This window comes from Carettochelys insculpta, chromosome 2 (genome assembly GCF_033958435.1).
Source record: "Carettochelys insculpta isolate YL-2023 chromosome 2, ASM3395843v1, whole genome shotgun sequence".
NCBI classification, from domain to species: domain Eukaryota; kingdom Metazoa; phylum Chordata; order Testudines; family Carettochelyidae; genus Carettochelys; species Carettochelys insculpta.
The window spans coordinates 226,949,974-226,967,638 of NC_134138.1; the positions used below are offsets into that span (position 1 = coordinate 226,949,974).

The 17,665-nt window shown below is 42.1% G+C and overlaps 1 protein-coding gene across 1 annotated transcript in view; it reads left to right on the forward strand.

The window, feature by feature from the left end:
- The window catches only part of THSD7A (thrombospondin type 1 domain containing 7A), a 489,942-nt gene that overhangs the window by 154,442 nt on the left and 317,835 nt on the right, over nucleotides 1–17,665 (forward strand). The window lies entirely within an intron of this gene.

Below are 17,665 nucleotides of genomic sequence, written 5' to 3' on the forward strand. Positions count from 1 at the left end.
TGATCTGATAGTCTTTTGTGGCACTATGACTCTGCGTACAGTTAAAATCCTATAGAAGTGCTCTGGCAGTGAGCTGTGCCACACTGTAGGCACTATGCTGATAGCCAGATTTCTCCCACTATCATTTCTCCCATGTCCCCAGGAGTTGGTATGTAGATCAACAAAGGCATCCATTCGCTTGACCTCATATTCTCTGTACAGGGACTTAGGTTGGCTTAACACTGTCCAAGGGCATAGACTTTTAAAACCCCAGACCACAGTAGTTAAACCAATCTATTTTTTAGCGTAAATTAGGCTTATGATTCTGTTAAAGATGTTAATTAAGATCCAGCTTCAGGGCCCATTTCTATCCCAGTTATGTTTCTGCAGTCCTACTGAAGGCAGTATATTTAATACTGGAAAAAGTGGTAACTTTGTCTTAAATTTTTAATCAATATAGCCATCCTCAAGTTATTAAATTTCATGAGATTTTTAAAAAAAGTAGTTGGATTTTGTTTTTAAATTGTCTTCTAGTTTCTGACTAGGCTGAACAGACTTTATTTTCAGGTATTTCACCAGAAGCAGGAGGGTTTAGATATTATTTTTGGAAATGGTAAAAGCTGAGAGTCTCTGACACACAGACTTGCCCCTGAACAGAAGCATTAAGAAAAACCTCAAATATTGAGACACAATACAACTGTGAGAGTTTGACACCACTGAGCAAACAATTAGAGGGTTATTTGTAGTTCTTTAAACAAGTGACTAAGTAGCATTCTGTATACACAATGCTTTAGTAATAACAATATTACATTTTCCTTCTCTGTCCTCCACACCTGTATTTTGCATAAGACTTATGAGCTACAAAGATCATAGATTTACAAGGTCAAATATTCAATAATGTCATACAAACATTTTTAGTGTCTAAACCACCTGATAGAGATTTTATGCCAACAGATGTATAGGTAACTGACTACACAGTTGTGTTATGGGCTTTTTAAATCAGCTGAATTATTTATGAAAAACTGTCTGATTTTTAGAGAAGTACAGGAAAAGTCTTTGCATTTGCAAAGCTATATGTCTATGTGAGAATCATCTGATGAAGTGGGTCTTTGCCCACTAAATCGTATGCTCCAAAATATCTGTTAATCTATAAGGTGCCACAGGACGACTTCTTGTTCTCGAAGATGCAGACTAACACGGCTACCTTTCTGATATCAGACTGTGACACTAATTTGGTTTGCTACAAAACATTTTAACATTACCAACGCTTGCAATATTTGGTGTTTCTCTGAAAGCCTTCAGTGACAGTTTTTAATTTCGAATTTCACTGGGGAAAAAAAAAACTTTCAAGCCCTTGTGGTAGTAGAGAAAAGCTTGAAAAATCAAGGAAAAAACTCTAGCAGAGGAAGACAGAGAACCCAATTTTGTTTTTCTTCTTTGTGATGATTTTGAGCAGTCTGATTATATTTTGGGGTCTGACTCGTGATTTTTGGATGCTTGGGGATGGCAGTTCTATTGTAGTATGGTTTTCCTTTAATATTGAGCCATATTTTGATGAGGGAAAACTTTAATTTGCAATGCTTAGTCCCTAACAATAGCTCCAAAACAAGGATGGCTTGTTTGAGGCACCTTTAGCAAAGACTTTAAATATGAAATGTAGTGGTAGCCATTGGGGAGCTAGAGAAAAAAGAAAAGTAAGAGGATCAGCTTTTAATTCTCTTCATCTGCACCAGTTATTTAGCATTTCAATGTTTTTGTAATAAATAAAGATATGAAAATTACTTCTGGCAGCATGGAAAACATTATCCATTTTAATTTAAAATGTCATGCATATACAGTGATTTCTGATATACTGGTAATTAAGTGATTAAATTCTGATAGTTAGTCAGGCTTTCTTGATTTTGTTCAGTATTAAGTTGATAATACTCTGTTTCAATTTTATGTCTTCATTTAGATGTGTGCTGTAAGACACTAGACAATTACTCTGATTTGCTGTAAGAAGGGAGGGCTGAGCAAAACTCTAGACAAGTGCATGACCTTTCCGTTTTGTAGACTGTTTGCATTACAGAAAACTCTTCCATATTTGGCAAACCCAGAAAGGGGCTGATATTCAAATATTCTGGATAATAGTGAGCTATACCTAGCAATGCATAACACTACAGGAAAACAAGAATAGATATTAACAAACAAAAATGTATGCAGAGTACTTTATTTACCAACAACAGTAGTATTTGTACACTGTAAACTTATACTCTATTTGCTGTATTGGTTTGTATTTACTTTCATTATATTGTACTTATGGAAATGGTAGCTAAAATTTACTTATGGTTAAAATGCTGGTTTATTTGAGAGTTCTGGATAATGCAGTGCCACATATGAAGGAGTTTATTCAAGGTAGCTAATGCACTATCACTTATAATTGTTTTCAGTTTTGTTTACAAGCAAAAAACAGAAATTTGACCTGAGCAGAGCTGACTTGCATACAGTAATTCTTGACAGGCCAGCCAGATCACTGATTTCTTGACTAGCTGAATGATACCCTGCTTAGTTTTACTTTATGCTTTTTACTAATATACACAATTTTGTAAAAATTCATTTTGCTAGGGTGTTATAGCACCTCCATGGTTTTTGGAATATTCATATACATTTCAGTAATTAAGTACAGTTATCCTCTCATTTCAGTTGTTACAGAATTATTTAATATAGTTTTCAGGATGAAAGATCTCCAGCTGTCCACTTCTCTCCCCATCAAGCTAATGATTTGTGTCACCCTGACAGATTATTGTTACTTAGCAGATGGCCTCAGATTCCATCTTTAATCGGTAGACTCAAACTGATGGTTTGAGTTTGTTCTTTGTTTCATTCTTAGGTATTGAATAGCAGTGGGACAGATGGATTCACTCCTACTAGCAAGTTATTCTGTGGCTCGTACCTCTCTCTTGTGCAGTAAATGCCATTAGAAATTATTCCAACTATAATTTTGAATTGCAGATAATATAGGTACATTGTAACAGTTTACAAGTAAAAGAAAATCCACATGAAAGATGCTTTGTTTTTAATTCCTGTTTTAGGGAAGTAGTTTAAGTAGAAGCTTTATATTAATAGGGTTATAAGAGAAGATCAACTAATTTCCAGGTAACAAATGTGTGGCTAAGGAGGTGGAGACACTAATGCTGCATCTATACTGCACTGCCCTTCTGGAAAGGGCATGCTTCTGACCAAAGGGGAATATTCAAATGAGGCATGGATTTAAATATGATTTATGATAGATTTAAATATAAAAATGATGGATTTAAATAGCTCATTTGCATATTCCCATGAGATCTCCATTCCAGAAGAGCCTTTTCTGGAACCAACAGCTGCCATGTAGATATGGTTCCTTCAGAAGGAAACCCCCCCTGCTGGCAGAACCCTTATTCCTCAAACATGTTCCCCTTTGCTCATTAGTGTGCCCTTTCTGGAAGGGCAGTGCAGTGTAGATGTGTCCTATGTATTTAAATGTGCTGGACCTTCAGGTCAATAGTCCATATAGTATTTCCGTTTTAACTTTGGACCATAATCAATTTTCAGTGTTGCTACTTAATTGTTGTTGAAATCACTAGGCATTTTGGATGCAGAATCAAGGTAGAACACTGCTTTATTTAGTGTATTGTTTCCATGTAAAAAAGAAATCCAAGTACTTTGTTTTCCTTATTTAGTATTAGTTGAAATATGTGTGGACTTATGATCATTTGTTGGTATGTGTTCATCATTGTAGCAGAAATAGATGTTGGCAAAACATAGGCCCTTCAAAGGAAGTTTTCTCATTTCTCTCTTTAAATTCTATTTAAGTATTATTTATAAAATGAGAGGTATATAACGTAAGTATGCTAAGTAGAGTTAGTGTGAAAACAGATTTGTTTCGAAGTCTCTCCTACATATACTTAATCAATTCAATATGTATAATGAAAGAAGTCTTATTTTATCTAGCTTTTCTATAACTGCACTTCACGTCACTGTTAGTATCATTTTATTGGCATATTCTTTCTGTTTGATCTCTCCTCCCTTTTAGTTCACTATGTGATGATATTGTCTTTCAATTGCAACTTAAGACTTAATGATAAAACTGTGATCTTTGGCTATAAATAGATAACTCTTCCAATGTTGCCAGCTTCTGCTTTTACCCAGTAACAAAAATGGCCCCTTGCATTTTGTGCCCCTCCTTCCCTAAACAGATTTTATTTGCTTGTTATTCAGTCCTGCAGTTGATAAAGGATGTTTGAGAGTCTCTGACCGTATTCCTCACATTGCTCATTGAACTCCTGTAATAGTGTGATGATTTAATCTATGGCTGAGAAAAACAAGCTTGAAGAAAGCAAGGACGTGAAGAGTTACAGCACTGTTTTTCACTGTATTTAATTCTTCGGCCACCACTCCGTAGGATATCATCAGAAGTTTGTCTGTTGAAGAGTTCAGTAGAATGGCAACTTCTCTGGTTGGACTATAACTGAGCTTGAGCGACTGTATTTGTATATCATTAATCCATACCTACTCTGAGCCAAATGAAGTCTTTCCTTTGAGCCAGTGGAAGGACGTGGCATTTATGCTTGAAAATATCGATTGAGGGAAAATGAACCCTTTGCAGAGTCCCAGCACAAATCTATACCCTACTTATGTTCCAGTTGAATTTCAAGAGAGAGACTTTCAGGTTTAAGTCCTATGTATGTGGCCTTGTGAACGGAGGTGTGTTTCATCTTGATTGAATTTGAATATGGAAATGAGATCAGTCAAGACATTGCCTTGTTATTACTGCTTGAGTTAGACATACCTGTGCCAGCTTTAATTTAGCCAGCTCACTAAAATGAAAAATGGTAATAATTTTTCCCCATTTGAACAAAATGACATTTGGAAATGAAACAAGTAGCTGTGAATCAACATTTCCAAAGTAACTGTTGGCTGATAAAATTGAAACTGCAAGGGGGACTTGGGAACACAGAGTATAATTATCAGTAAGAGATTTTATCCAGTACATAGAGGGGTTTTAGTCCTAAATGTCATAAAGTACCATGGACATTCAGTGATTGTCAGGCCCACTAAGACAGGAGGAGCAAAAGGTGCAGTTCCTGAGGGCCAGAGCAGAGGACTGGGCCCCTTTGGAATGCTGTGGCAATGATGCTTCAGCTACGTGTGGCTGTGAGGGAGCATGGAGGGCCCCCCAGGACTGATTGCCCTAATCTCCCCCACTTCTGTCCTTGGCCCCACCTCTTCTGGAGGTGGAGGGATGGGCCCTCTCCCACATTGGCCCTGGGCCTGCAGTTGGTGTTGGCCCCGTGGTAATCACAAGTGCTCAAGACCATGGTGGAACCTCTCTTTCCTGAAGAATAATTTCCAAGAGCACAGTACCTCATTTTATCAATCTGGGCCATAGGTTCAGTAGTAGTTCAGTGGGAAAAGTACCCCTTAGTGAATAATCTATACTACTTCCTTTCACAAATACATAGTAGAAGTCCCCCATGTAAGCAGTGACCCAGATCTTTTAGTGTATATTGATGGCATCAAAGGGGTACTCCATGTAAGAAAATCCTCATTCTTTCTTTCTGATTTATCTAGGTTCTTACATAGCTTCAGTGAAATATTGATGCTGAAAAATTTAAAATGTAAAAACTCAGCAAGGTGTGAATTCTGCCATATTAACCAATCACATTCAAATTGTAGACGGCCACAAGACATAACTACAGGATGGATATTGATGATCACAGTCATCTCAGATTTACAGTAAATTTAAATAAAAAAGCTTTCAAGTGTATAAGCAAGTGTGACATGTGGATAGTTACCAAACAATGAGTAGTATTTTTCCTGAAGAGTACATCATAAACATTCTGAAGACTTCTGTTTTTTCCTTCTAGACATTTCAGTCACAGTAATACAAAATGTGTAACTATTGTACATATATAGATTTATTCCCATGGTTCAATTTTCATCTGGGAGGAGTAAAACATTTTCTCTGAGCAATTTGTCAGAAGGCCTAGAGGAAAAACTGAAACCTACTCTTCAGGTTTCATATGTCTGGGGTTTTTCATGATTTAGGAAGCAGATTTATGAAAACAAGCTCTATACAGTAATAATTTGTTTCTCTGACTGCATATGTCATGATTTTGAGTTGAAGAAGCTAACAGAGAATCACCTGTATTAGAGAGACTTGATTGATGCAGAGAAACAAGGCTAAATGACTGGATTAGTACTCATGCTGATGGATGTAAACAGCTCTCCTGTTCTCTTCATAGCTTCATGTCTTTTGCAATTGTAATGGTAGATCTATCAACGGAAGCATGATTAGCCCAGACTCAATGTTTGTGCTGTTTTGAAATTCCCTCAGTCTCCAGGCAGGTCTCTGAGCGTTAGTTACATTTCATCTCAGGAGGACGAATTTTATGTTCCTGGGCCTCTTTAAGTGTATCATCGATAGGGGCCAGTCTGGCTAAATCTGTTTTTGTATATCTGTCAGCTAAATTATAGAATCCTAGGGCTTGAAGAGACCCCAGCAGGTCTTCTAGTCCACCCCCCTGCCTAAAGCAGGGTCAACCCTAACTAAATCATCCCAGCTAGGACTTAGTCAAGATGGGACATGAAACCTTCAGGGATGGAGATTCTACTGTGTATCTAGGTAACACATTCGAGGGCTTCACCATACTCCTAGTGGTGAACAGTTTTACCTAATATCCAACCTACATCTCCCCCACTGTAACTTCAGATCATTGATCCTTGTTGTGCCATCTGTTACTACTGAGAACAGCCTCTCTCCATCCTCCTTAGAACCCCCTATAGGAAGTTGAAGGGTGCTATCAAATCACCTCTCACTCTTCTCTTCTGTAAACTAAATAAGCCCAAATCCCTCAGCCTCTCCTCATAGGTCATGTGCTCTAGCCTCCTAATAATTTTGGTTGGCCTCTGCTGGACCCTGTCCAATGCATACACATCCTTCCTATACTGGGGGGCCCAGAATGGACACAATACTACAGATGTGGCCTCACTTATGCCGAATAAAGTGTAATCCCCAGGTCCTTTTCTGTTGCTCTGCTACTTAGCTACTTGGTCCACAACCTGTAACAATGCTTGGGATTCTTTCGTCCTAAGTGAAGGACTCTGCATTTGTCCTTGTTGAATCTCATCAGATTTCTTTGACCAATTAAGATGCAAAATATAACACTCAGGGACATCATATTGTTTGAGAGTCTCTGGAATATGTGAGTCCAATGACTGTAATAGACAAATCCATAAATAAGGGTTTTTTCCATCTGTGATGTGATTGGCACTATTCTGTGTTTTATTTAATTGCTTTAGCAATCTAGTCTGTCATAATGTGAGATCACAGAATGAAAGTTACTCGAGCCCAATGCCTCTGAAAGAAGCAAAATCTACCTGTTAAGCTTTAGGTTGTGTCAAGTCACTTGCAGCTTTTTATAAGATCTTAACAAACAAAGCCAACGTATAAAACTGTGTAAGGTGTTCTAATGCTCAAAATATGTAAGTGCTGGGTAAGAAAACATTATTTATGGCATTTCGCATGACCTGAACATACCTGTTTTGCACTGTACTATTCATTCTTGGTTGTGCCTTGATTTGAGGATGATTTCTACTGTGGGCCACTATCTGATGGAAGATCTGGCACTCTTAGGCTGGTTGGTGGCTTGCTCCTTCCAGCTTGTGATGTCCACATCAGTTTCCTTAAAATACACTTTTTCAGTGTGTCTTTGTAGTGTTTCCTCTGACCAAGGGTAAGATGAAAGTAGAGGACTTGTTTGGGAGGTTAGTCTGTCATCTGTGCACACAATGTGCTGGTGAGTAAAACTGGTGCATGAGGATCATTGCTCCAGTGCTGGTGACGTTGGTTTCAATGAGGATGCTGGCATTAGTGCAGTGATCTTGACACAAAGGATCTTCTAGAAGCATCATTGGTGGTACCTTTGCAGACTCTTAAGATGACCCAGGTTTTACAACCTTAAAGTAGTATAGGAACGTTTGTCTTGCAGACCTGGATCTTGGTGTCCTGCTGTAGGTCACAATCCACGAAAACATGTCAGAGCAATTCCCCACAGGTAGCACTTACATACTGTATCCTGAGTTGGCTCTCACTGTCAATTATTCTGCATTTTGAGAGAGCTGGCTACCAAGGTAGCAAAAGTACTCAACTGTCTCCAAAGTCAGACCCTCAGTGGTGAGTTGTGGGTGAGGCTTGAAGCAGATTGATAGAGCACTTTAGTTTTCTCAATATTGAGTGAGAGTTCTAGACTTTGGTAAGCTTGAGCAAAGAAATCCATTATTGACTGCATGTCATTCTCAGTGTGTGTGAGGATTACAGTCATCATTGAACACTGTGAAGCCTTTAGATTTTGAGCAGGTGTGTCAAAGATTTGAGAGCCACCTATCTGTTTTGGTATTGAATGGAAGTTATCTTTAATGACTGCTAAATAGATGGAGAACAGGATTGGTGCAATAATGCATCCTTGATTAACTCCAGTTTTGGAAATGACAGGTTCCTGTCAAGTCCATTGCAGAGAACTGTTACAGTCATCAGAACTAGGAGAAGCATTAGGACCTTGATAAACTACTATATGTTAAACTGACTCAGCAACATAGAAAGGGCATATGTCTCCTTAAAATGTTTGCGTAAGGTATGTGCCAGCAGGAACTCAATGTTGCTGAAGGCTTGGAGGAATATGTCTCCCAGAGATCATTTGCATGAGAATACAAAGGTGCACATATGTGATACCTTGCAAACAAAGCCTGATTGGTAGCAAGGAAGCAATGAGTTTTTGTCTGTTGTAAACACATTGTTGTAAAATCACAATTTATGCTAACACTCAGAATTGTGAAATCTCACCAATGCTCCAAGTTGTTGGGGGGGACAGGGCAGTCGTCATAACTGCATATGACATGGATTACACAGGGCTCCCCTGGTTTAAAACGTTGTAAGGCAGAAGGGGAGAGGTATGGCTAGAACCAGCTAGCTGAGTGCCTTGGCCATATAGCTATCAGCATAGTTTGACTAGCCCTCCCCACCTGTTAAAAGATAGAGCTAGATACTAGTGTTTGTATCTTTTATGAGACTCTACTTTGGTAGATGCTGAGAACGGAAATTGCAGGGTTTGCCTCAGGCCAAACCCACAGCAGACAGTGTGACTGGCGGCCAGCTGGCAGGAGTGGCGGCGGATGGACAGACAGTGCGACCGTCAGATGGCCAGTAGGAGAAAGAGGACAGTGTGACTGGCTGGTAGGAGGATAGTCTTATGCAGTTATGATGACTGCCCTGTCCCCCACAATGACTTGGAGCAGTAGTAGTAGTAGCATCCTTCAGTCTACATAGACTGTAGATTGCACCCTACGTAGTTCGATTTGGGATCATCATTTGCAGCGTCGACTGTGAAGGCCCACACGAGAGTGACAGTCCTTGCTGCATCTGTTGCATGTGTAATGGTTATCTGGCAGGTCCTTACTGTGCTTTCTGTGGGCTTGCTTCTTCTCTGCTAGCTGTCTGATCCTCATCTCACCCTTCTGAAGGGCCCTTGTGTAGTTCCTGCCTCCGTCTGCTGCGATCATCTGCCAGCTCCTCCCAGCTGTCTGGCTCGATGTCCACCTCCGTGAAGTCCCTCTTGCAAACATCTTTGTAGTGCAACTGGGGGCGTCCAGGAGGTCTTTTGCCAGAGGCTAGCTCGCCATACAGGATGTCTTTTGGGATCCTTCCATCATTCATCCTGTGGACATGGCCAAGCCAGCAGAGCCGCCGCTGCCTGAGGAGGGTGTAATGACTTGGAGCATTGGTGAGATTTCACAATTCTTATACTGAGTGTTAGCAAAAATTGTGATTTTACAACAATGTGTTTACAATATACAAAAACTCATTGCTTCCTTGCTACCAATCAGGCTTTGTTTGCAAGGTATCACATATGCACACGTTTTCATTCTAATGCAAATGATCTCTGGGAGACCCATTTCTTACAGCCTTCAGCAGCATTGAGTTCCTGCTGGCACATTCCTTGCATTTGAATGTTGATTCATTAGAGTGAGACACCTAACAATTTTACTACTGAATTCCATGGCAAGAGTGCCATTTTTAGGGTTTTTGTGGCTGGGTTAGGAAGGGACTCTTTCCAGCAATAGAAATAGCCTGCAAACAATATCAAGTTCACTTTGCTTTTGGGCAACACAGGCTAGGTTTGGCCTATTCACCATACCTTCAGCCACTTGTTTCCTCTTTTACTCATGCACCCCATCAGCTGGACTTTGAATGTAATGAGCTCAAATCTATCCCCTTCCCAGCAACTGAATTTAGTCAAGTATGGATTCAGTACTCCCTGTATACCAACAAGGAAAATGCCTCCATAGACCTCTCTGTGTTAAGACAGATCTTGGACCTCCCAGGACCTGAGTGGTCAATGTACTTAATCATAGGGTTTAAGACTACAGCAAGTGAAATAGGTTTGTATAAAACTAAGGTGCCAGGCTGAAAGCATATTCTATAATAAACTGAAAAGACAGAATGATATTTTTAATCCTATGTGTTCTCTATAATCATCTGTGTCATAAGCTCTGATGTTCTATAGCCACATAAATTCCATAACTACTGTGAAGGTACCGTTCTGTGTGTTCCATGTGGCAGTTGGTTTCTAAAATTTGTAGTTATTCTAAATGGATGGGTTATTGACAGAATTGCTGTTCAGAGCTGATGACAATTTAATACAGTACACGATATCTGGACTGAATGACCTTTACTTCAATTGATGTTGGCCTTTCTCCCTGTTAAGTGACCACTCGATTTATCTAACTTATAGGAAATACTGTGATTGCTGAATTAACTGTCTTGGACAAAGATATCCACCATTCGTCTTGAAAAGGTTGAGTGGGCAGTAGTAATGTGAAAAGGTCAAAGAGCATGACTTTAGATTGTTTAATTCCACTTCTTCTCAAATGTAAAAAAGCACAATGTAGCCACATATTTACATATTATGGTGTTGGCAAACAACAGTACAGAAAATGTTGATAAAGCACCAGGGTAGCTGAAGTATCTCTGTTTTATAGTTAAACTGTTTTCTTCTGCTAAATTTTTATTTCTTAGTTGAATAATCCTATTCTGTTCTATAAAACAATTTTGAGGGCTCATGGGAGGAAGTGTAAAACTGCCATATAAATTTACCATGGAATCAGAAGTAAGTGTTTCTTTGCAGAAGAATTGCTAACATATTGGTTAGTGGAAAAATGAGATGAAGTCTTGTTTAGGTGGAGCTGCAAACATTTATTCTCTAAAGTTCTTTGACAGCAGAAAAGTTATCTCAAAACTGAAATGCATTCAAATGAGTGATCAAAATATACAGATCCTGTAATACTTTGGCGAAATATAAGGCAAAAAGTAGGGGAAGAAGTTATTGATTGATTTATATATATTATTTCTGCATTATATGGTGATTTAATTGAGAAAATGTATTGTCTGGTTGATTACTGTTAATTTTGCAGGAAAGCTGTTTTTGTAGGTGCACAATGTACTCAATTTATATACTGTACTAAACTCTGCCATAAGGAGAACCTACTGCAGAATAGTAACAGAGAAGGAGCCATGTTAGTCTATATACTATCAAAACAAAAAAGCAGTCAAGTAGCACTTTAAAGACTAACAAAATAATTTATTAGGTGAGCTTTTGTGGGACAGACCCACTTCTTCAGACCATAGTCATACCAGAACAGACTCGATATTTAAGGCATAGAGAACCAAAACAGTAATCAAAGTTGACAAATCAGAAAAAAAATTATCAAGGTGAGCAAATCAGAGAGAAGAGCGGGGTGGAGCTGGGGTGGGGAGTCAAGAATTAGATTAAGCCAAGTATGCCAAAGAGCCCCTATAATGTCCCAGAAAATTTGCATCCCGGTTCAAACCCCATGTTAATGTGTCGAATGTGAACATGAAAGAGGGTTCAGCAGCTTCTCTTTGTAAAGCAGACTGGAAATTCGTCAATAGCTATTTGGGCATATCTGCAGAATGAATGACAAAAAGTCAAGTCCCTGGTATTCGGCTTAATGGACAGCTCAGATAGGAGAAGCAGACCCCAAAGAGAATGGGTGGATGAAATGTTGGTGCAGAGCTGGTCTGCAGAAAGTAAGCCACTCCGCACTGGACAGGGAAAGATGGAAGGCAATAGCGAGGGAGGCATCAGACACCAACAGGGACTGACCCAATGATTGACGACGATGTGTGCTAAAATACTATTCTCCCTTAATGCTCTAGGTCTCTGAACATGTAGTATAAAATAGCAGTGTGGGATTCCATGTTTATGGTCCTGCACTGTGTCCCATCGAGTGTGTCTACACTGCAAACTAACTTTGAAGTAGCCTGCAGAGTGTCCGCACACACTTTCCCTTACTTTGAAGTTAACATCGAAGTAATGGAGGCTAACTTCAAAGTCACTACTCCATTCCTGGGAATGGAGTAGAGGCTTACTTCAAAGTTTAACTTTGAAGTAAGGACTGTAGAGCACATACACACACTAACTTTGAAGTAAGGAGCCCTCCAAGGAGGGTCCCCTCTCCTCGGAGGATGGAGACAGTCTGGCTAGCTCAGGCAGGACTCTATGGTCCCTGCTGGCTGCCTTTAAAGGAAGCGCCTCCCTGGCAACCCCAGGCAGGAAGCTGAGAGTTTGCCACAAGCAGGGGCAGCACGAGCTCCACCTTGGACTGCCCCTGCCCGTAGCACCCACCAGCCTCCACAGCCCCAACCTCCAATGGTGGCATGGCAAAATTCCCCTCCTCCTCCAGGGGCTCCAGAGGAGGGGGTCTGAGGAGTTGCAGGGCCCAGGCAAGGGCCCTGCCAGAAAGGGGACCCCCCTGGCCAGAGGCGGGGTTGAAGGACCCCCTCACCCTGTGGGGGGAGGAGGAGGAGGTCCTTTGGCAAACCAGCACCTGCCAGCAAAATGCCAAGGCCTTTGACTGGCTGGCCAGCAGTCTTGCCGCCCAAGGACACCCCGACCGCCCTGGTAGCAGCATCCAAATCAAAGTCAAGGAGCTGCGCCAGGCATACATCGAGTCCTGTGATGCTGCCATCTGGCTGGGGGCACAGCCCGTGTACTGCCCCCACTACCAGGAGCTGCACAGGCTCCTGGGGCCAAGGGAGGTGCCCAGCCCGGAGTATGTAGTGGACACTGCCATTCCCCCCATCCCCCTGGACAGCGGTGAGAAGGCGGGCCTGTCTGGCACCACCAGTCCTCCATGCAGAGACTGGCCCACCAAGGGCGATGAAGGCTCCAGTGACGGGACCCTCATCATTGCCCTCCTCTCCGGAACACCAAGCTGGGCACCATTAAGCCAGGCCTTGCCCAGCCCCAGGAGGTCATGGCCGGTACATTCGGGGAAGAGTGGGACATCACAAGGGATGGGAAACGGGGCCCCTCTCAGAATAGCCCCACAGCCCACACACCTGGGGATGGGGGAGAGGGGGAGCACAGGCTGATCCTCAGCAAGGGGGAACCCCTGAGCACCCAGGATCCCACGGGCCAGTGGACGACAGAGGAGTGGGGCAGGGGGCAAGGGAGCAAGTGATCCAGCCCCACCCCCCTGGGTCAGGACCCAGCACTCACGATCTGTCCCTTGTCCCCTCCTGTCTCCACAGGTCCCTTGCCAGCCAGCCAGCCCTGCAGACCTGAGCGGGCCACAGTTGTGGTAGGCCAGGAGGCCACCCCATCACCCTAGCCCGCATCCCCTCATGGCCGTGGGCAGTCCCCTGGTAGATGGAGGTGGAGAGATGAGGGGGCGGCCATCAACCGGGCGGTCGTGTGGGAGCTGACCCGCATGCTGTGAGAATGGCTAGCGATGGAGAGGGACGTGTGGGCGAGGCTGGTTAACAGCATAGATGCCGTGCTCCAAGCCTTGGCTGGCCACCTCGCCCAGCCTTCTGCCCCCTCACCAGCCTGTTCCGTGGCCGTCCCTCCAGACGCCGCCTGACGTGTGGTGGACCTGTAGCCAGCTGAGTGCCTTGAGCTGGCCTGGTGGCTGCTGGCAGAGGCAGGCACTCCTGGCCCAGCCCCAGTGGCCCCTCCTTCATACCCTGTGGGGGCAGAGCCTGTGGCACCCCCACCCCAGCCCTACCTCCCTGTGGTCCTGGCCCCATCACAGTCCCGCAGGGGACCCCGGTCCTGGAGCGGTAAGGGCAGCCATGGCTGATGTGGCTCCTGGCCCCCCGCGCCTCAAACCAACTGACCCAAGCCCCATCCTGGCCCCCCTCTCCAGTCCAGTCACCCACCCAAGCCCCCGCCTCCCCACTGCCTACCAGTCCCCCCATGCACACCAAGAGTTTCCACATTCCGTTTCACATTGTATGTTACTTTATTTCCCCCATGAAAGCTTCCTGTTTCCACCCTAGCCCATGTCCCTGGTGCTTCCTGGGGGGTTGGTGGGTGGGGAGGAAGCCTACTTCAAAGTAAGGGAGGGTGCATTTTGTGTGTGGATGCTCTACTTACAGGTTGCTTACTTTGAAGTTGTACTTCGAAGTAAGCAACTTCGAAGTTATTTTGTAGTGTAGACACAGCCATCATGTGTTTGGTTTCAAGTAAAAAGTTGATGTCCTCTTCTCCTTCCAACCCCCTACCAAAAAAAAAAGTAGCTGCCCTGCGAACTGTGACTGGATTACTGCATTTAGGAGTCATTGTTGGCATGCTGTTCTGAGCACTCTTCCTCCTCTGTTTCCACTCTTTCCTCTGCTTACAATATGGCAGTTTCACTTCTCATGCACTAATCCTTTGATTTTTATCCTGCCTTAACCCTGCTCATATGGAGGTATCCAGTTTTCAATCTATTTCAGATCTTTTGAGATCTTAATTTAATCCGCTAAACTCTCCTGCAATTTGCCTTGTTCCTTCTGTCTCCTATCATCTCCCCAACCCCTTCTGTCTCGTCTTTCTGTGTATTACAAGATTCTGGTTCCCCTTTTGTTGCATTTCCATCTACCCATCTATTATGTCTGTCTACTCTCCACGCCCATTCTCCCTCAAAACTAATGTAATTCTAAGCCCTTGAGTGGGTAGTCTGTTTCCAGCATCTTTTTCTCCCATCCTTGATACCTTCCCTATTTAAGCCTTTTTTTCCCCACACTTGCACTGAAACATCCCTCTAACGAGAGTCTTTTCCATCACAATTCAATGGGTCTAATCTCCTTACTACTTCTCTTTTAATCTCTGCTGCTTCTGGAGATTCATTTGACTCCATGGTTCTTTAGTTCTGTTTTTGAAATTGACTGGTTAGTTTTACTGTTGGTTACCTATTATCTTTTTTTCTCTCTGCTTCATCCTCTCTCTCATTCTGTGTTTTGATGAAGGTATACTTTTATTCTCACTACACTCACTTGGCTCTTACTGTGGAATTGCCAGGGAGTTAAAGAGCTAAACATCTGAGTTACAGCTCTCTCAATAATGCATTGCTAAATAAGAAGCTTTGTTCCCATTGTGACACACTGCTGTGTTGTTAAACACTCTTCCTGCTGATGCTGGCCAATGGCATCACTGCATTTTGAGAGTTCTCTCCCCCAAAGACTAGAGGTATATCCGTTAACTCACACAAAATCGTAGCAGAGCAGTGTCCTCTTTCCTCTGCGTTTGTGCTCAGATTTCCTGTCATTTGGGCTCTGAAACGTAAAAGGAAAATGAAAGGACTTGCATAAATGAGAGCCTGACTGTGTGTGAAGACATGAATTTATATATTCGTATTACAAAGAGCTGAAGGCTATCCAGGTGGTGGATTAGGAGGGGGCCTCTCCTGAGAGGTTTGCCACAAAATAAGTGCACTTTGTCATGCAAATAGGCAGCCATGGACCAGCAGTGACAACATTACCAGGGTGTGATGGGGCACTGGTTGCATCCAGTGTCCCAACTAAATATCACATGTGCCCAATGACAGTGTTGTGGCATGGTGAATGTAGCCCTCCATCAAATAAGGCCACTGCCCCCTCATTGTGCATGAGATGAGGGTTTGGGATACTTAGGTCCCTGAATTATTTGGATAATCCAAAGGGCACATGAACCATGATTTGGTCACCGGCATCCAAGGGAGCATGACTCCGTACATCACCCCAAGGAAGACAGTCTTGTTCAGAAAATTCTCCACTGCCTTGTGGGTAGGTTTGGGAGATCCATAGGCTTTGGAAGTAAACCCAGACAGAAAATCCAGAGTAGAGACCCTAAGGTGGTTAGCAGGGAGGATTCGTGCAACCTGCTTTCCAGCATCGCCTTGCAGTCACCTCAGTTCCAAACATACTGACTTCTGTCTGTCCTTTTGATACAACTGGGGCGACTGAGAGGGGAACAGTGCCACGTGGGCAATACACTTGCTCCAAACAGTAGCACAGGCAATGCAGCATAAGCCATGAGAGAAGCTGCAGACTCAAACACTGCTCATAGATCTTCACCATCGCTGCTAACCACTGTCTCTTGAGACAAAAAGGGGCCAAAGCATAGCACAGTATCGCGTTACAAACCAGACTTTCCTTAACCAGCTAGTTGTAATTACTTTATAATTCAGTGATTAATGGTAACTTTAAAATATTTTGTTAATACATCAATTGTCAAAACAAAAAAGCAGTAATTTAGCACTTTAAAGACTAACAAAATAATTTATTAGGTGATGAGCTTTCATGGGACAGACCCACTTCCACGAAAGCTCATCACCTAATAACTTATTTTATTAGTTTGTAAAGTGCTACGTGACTACTTTTTTGTTTTGAGAGAGCACAGAGTAACACAGCTATCTCTCTATCAATTATCAAGTAATTTTTTAATTTTATTTTAAATTTACATAGTTAAAAGTTCAGTTTGAATGACTGTCTAATATTATCGTGCATTGCTGAGCTCTGGAAACAGACATGCAATTATGTATGTTTCTCATTCTGAGATTTGAGGTTTATTTTGGATTGTCATATTTAAACATCTACCTAAGTCATTTACAGCAAGGACATAGCCATGTTCATCATAATTTTCCTTTCTTATATTTGCCTATATTATAATGACTTTTAAGTATGATATAGAATTTTTTAAAGCTATAGTGTAGCTAGTATGTTTTTACTGTCCATCTGTAGTACACCTGCATTCGTTTGCAGAGACTTATGATTTTATCCAGAATTTTAACATCACACAGTGCAGGTTGATTGAAATTTCACTGTGAACTTGTTAACCCTGTCACAATAAAGAGATAATGTAGATTGTCTGGTTGTTAATTAGGTCCCATCAGCAAAACTATTAGCACAGTAGGCCAGAATTACCATTGCTAAAGAAAGCTGTAATAATCAGTACTGTATGTAGGTCAAATAGAAGAGCAGCCATAGATATTTGGCTTACGTGAGCTTGTGGAGAAGCTGGAGGGGCGCAGTGCCAGAGTTGGATTTGTTCTGAAGCTGGAGATTTGGACTTGTTCCTGAATTCTTATTACAACAGACTGCAGCAGTTGTTTCTTCACGTATTGCTGACACTATAAAATACTGCTAACAGGCAAATGATCAAGCATGAGACAGCATTTTGCATAATTTGAACTGTAGGAGGCTTGTCAAATGAGTATTATGCATAAGTCACAAAATGCAAAATGTAAGCATTTTCATACCAAAGAGTGAATTTGTGGCTCATGCTAGTGTAACACTGTAAGGAGAAGTATGAGGCAGAAACTGACAGGAAAGTTTACATTAAAG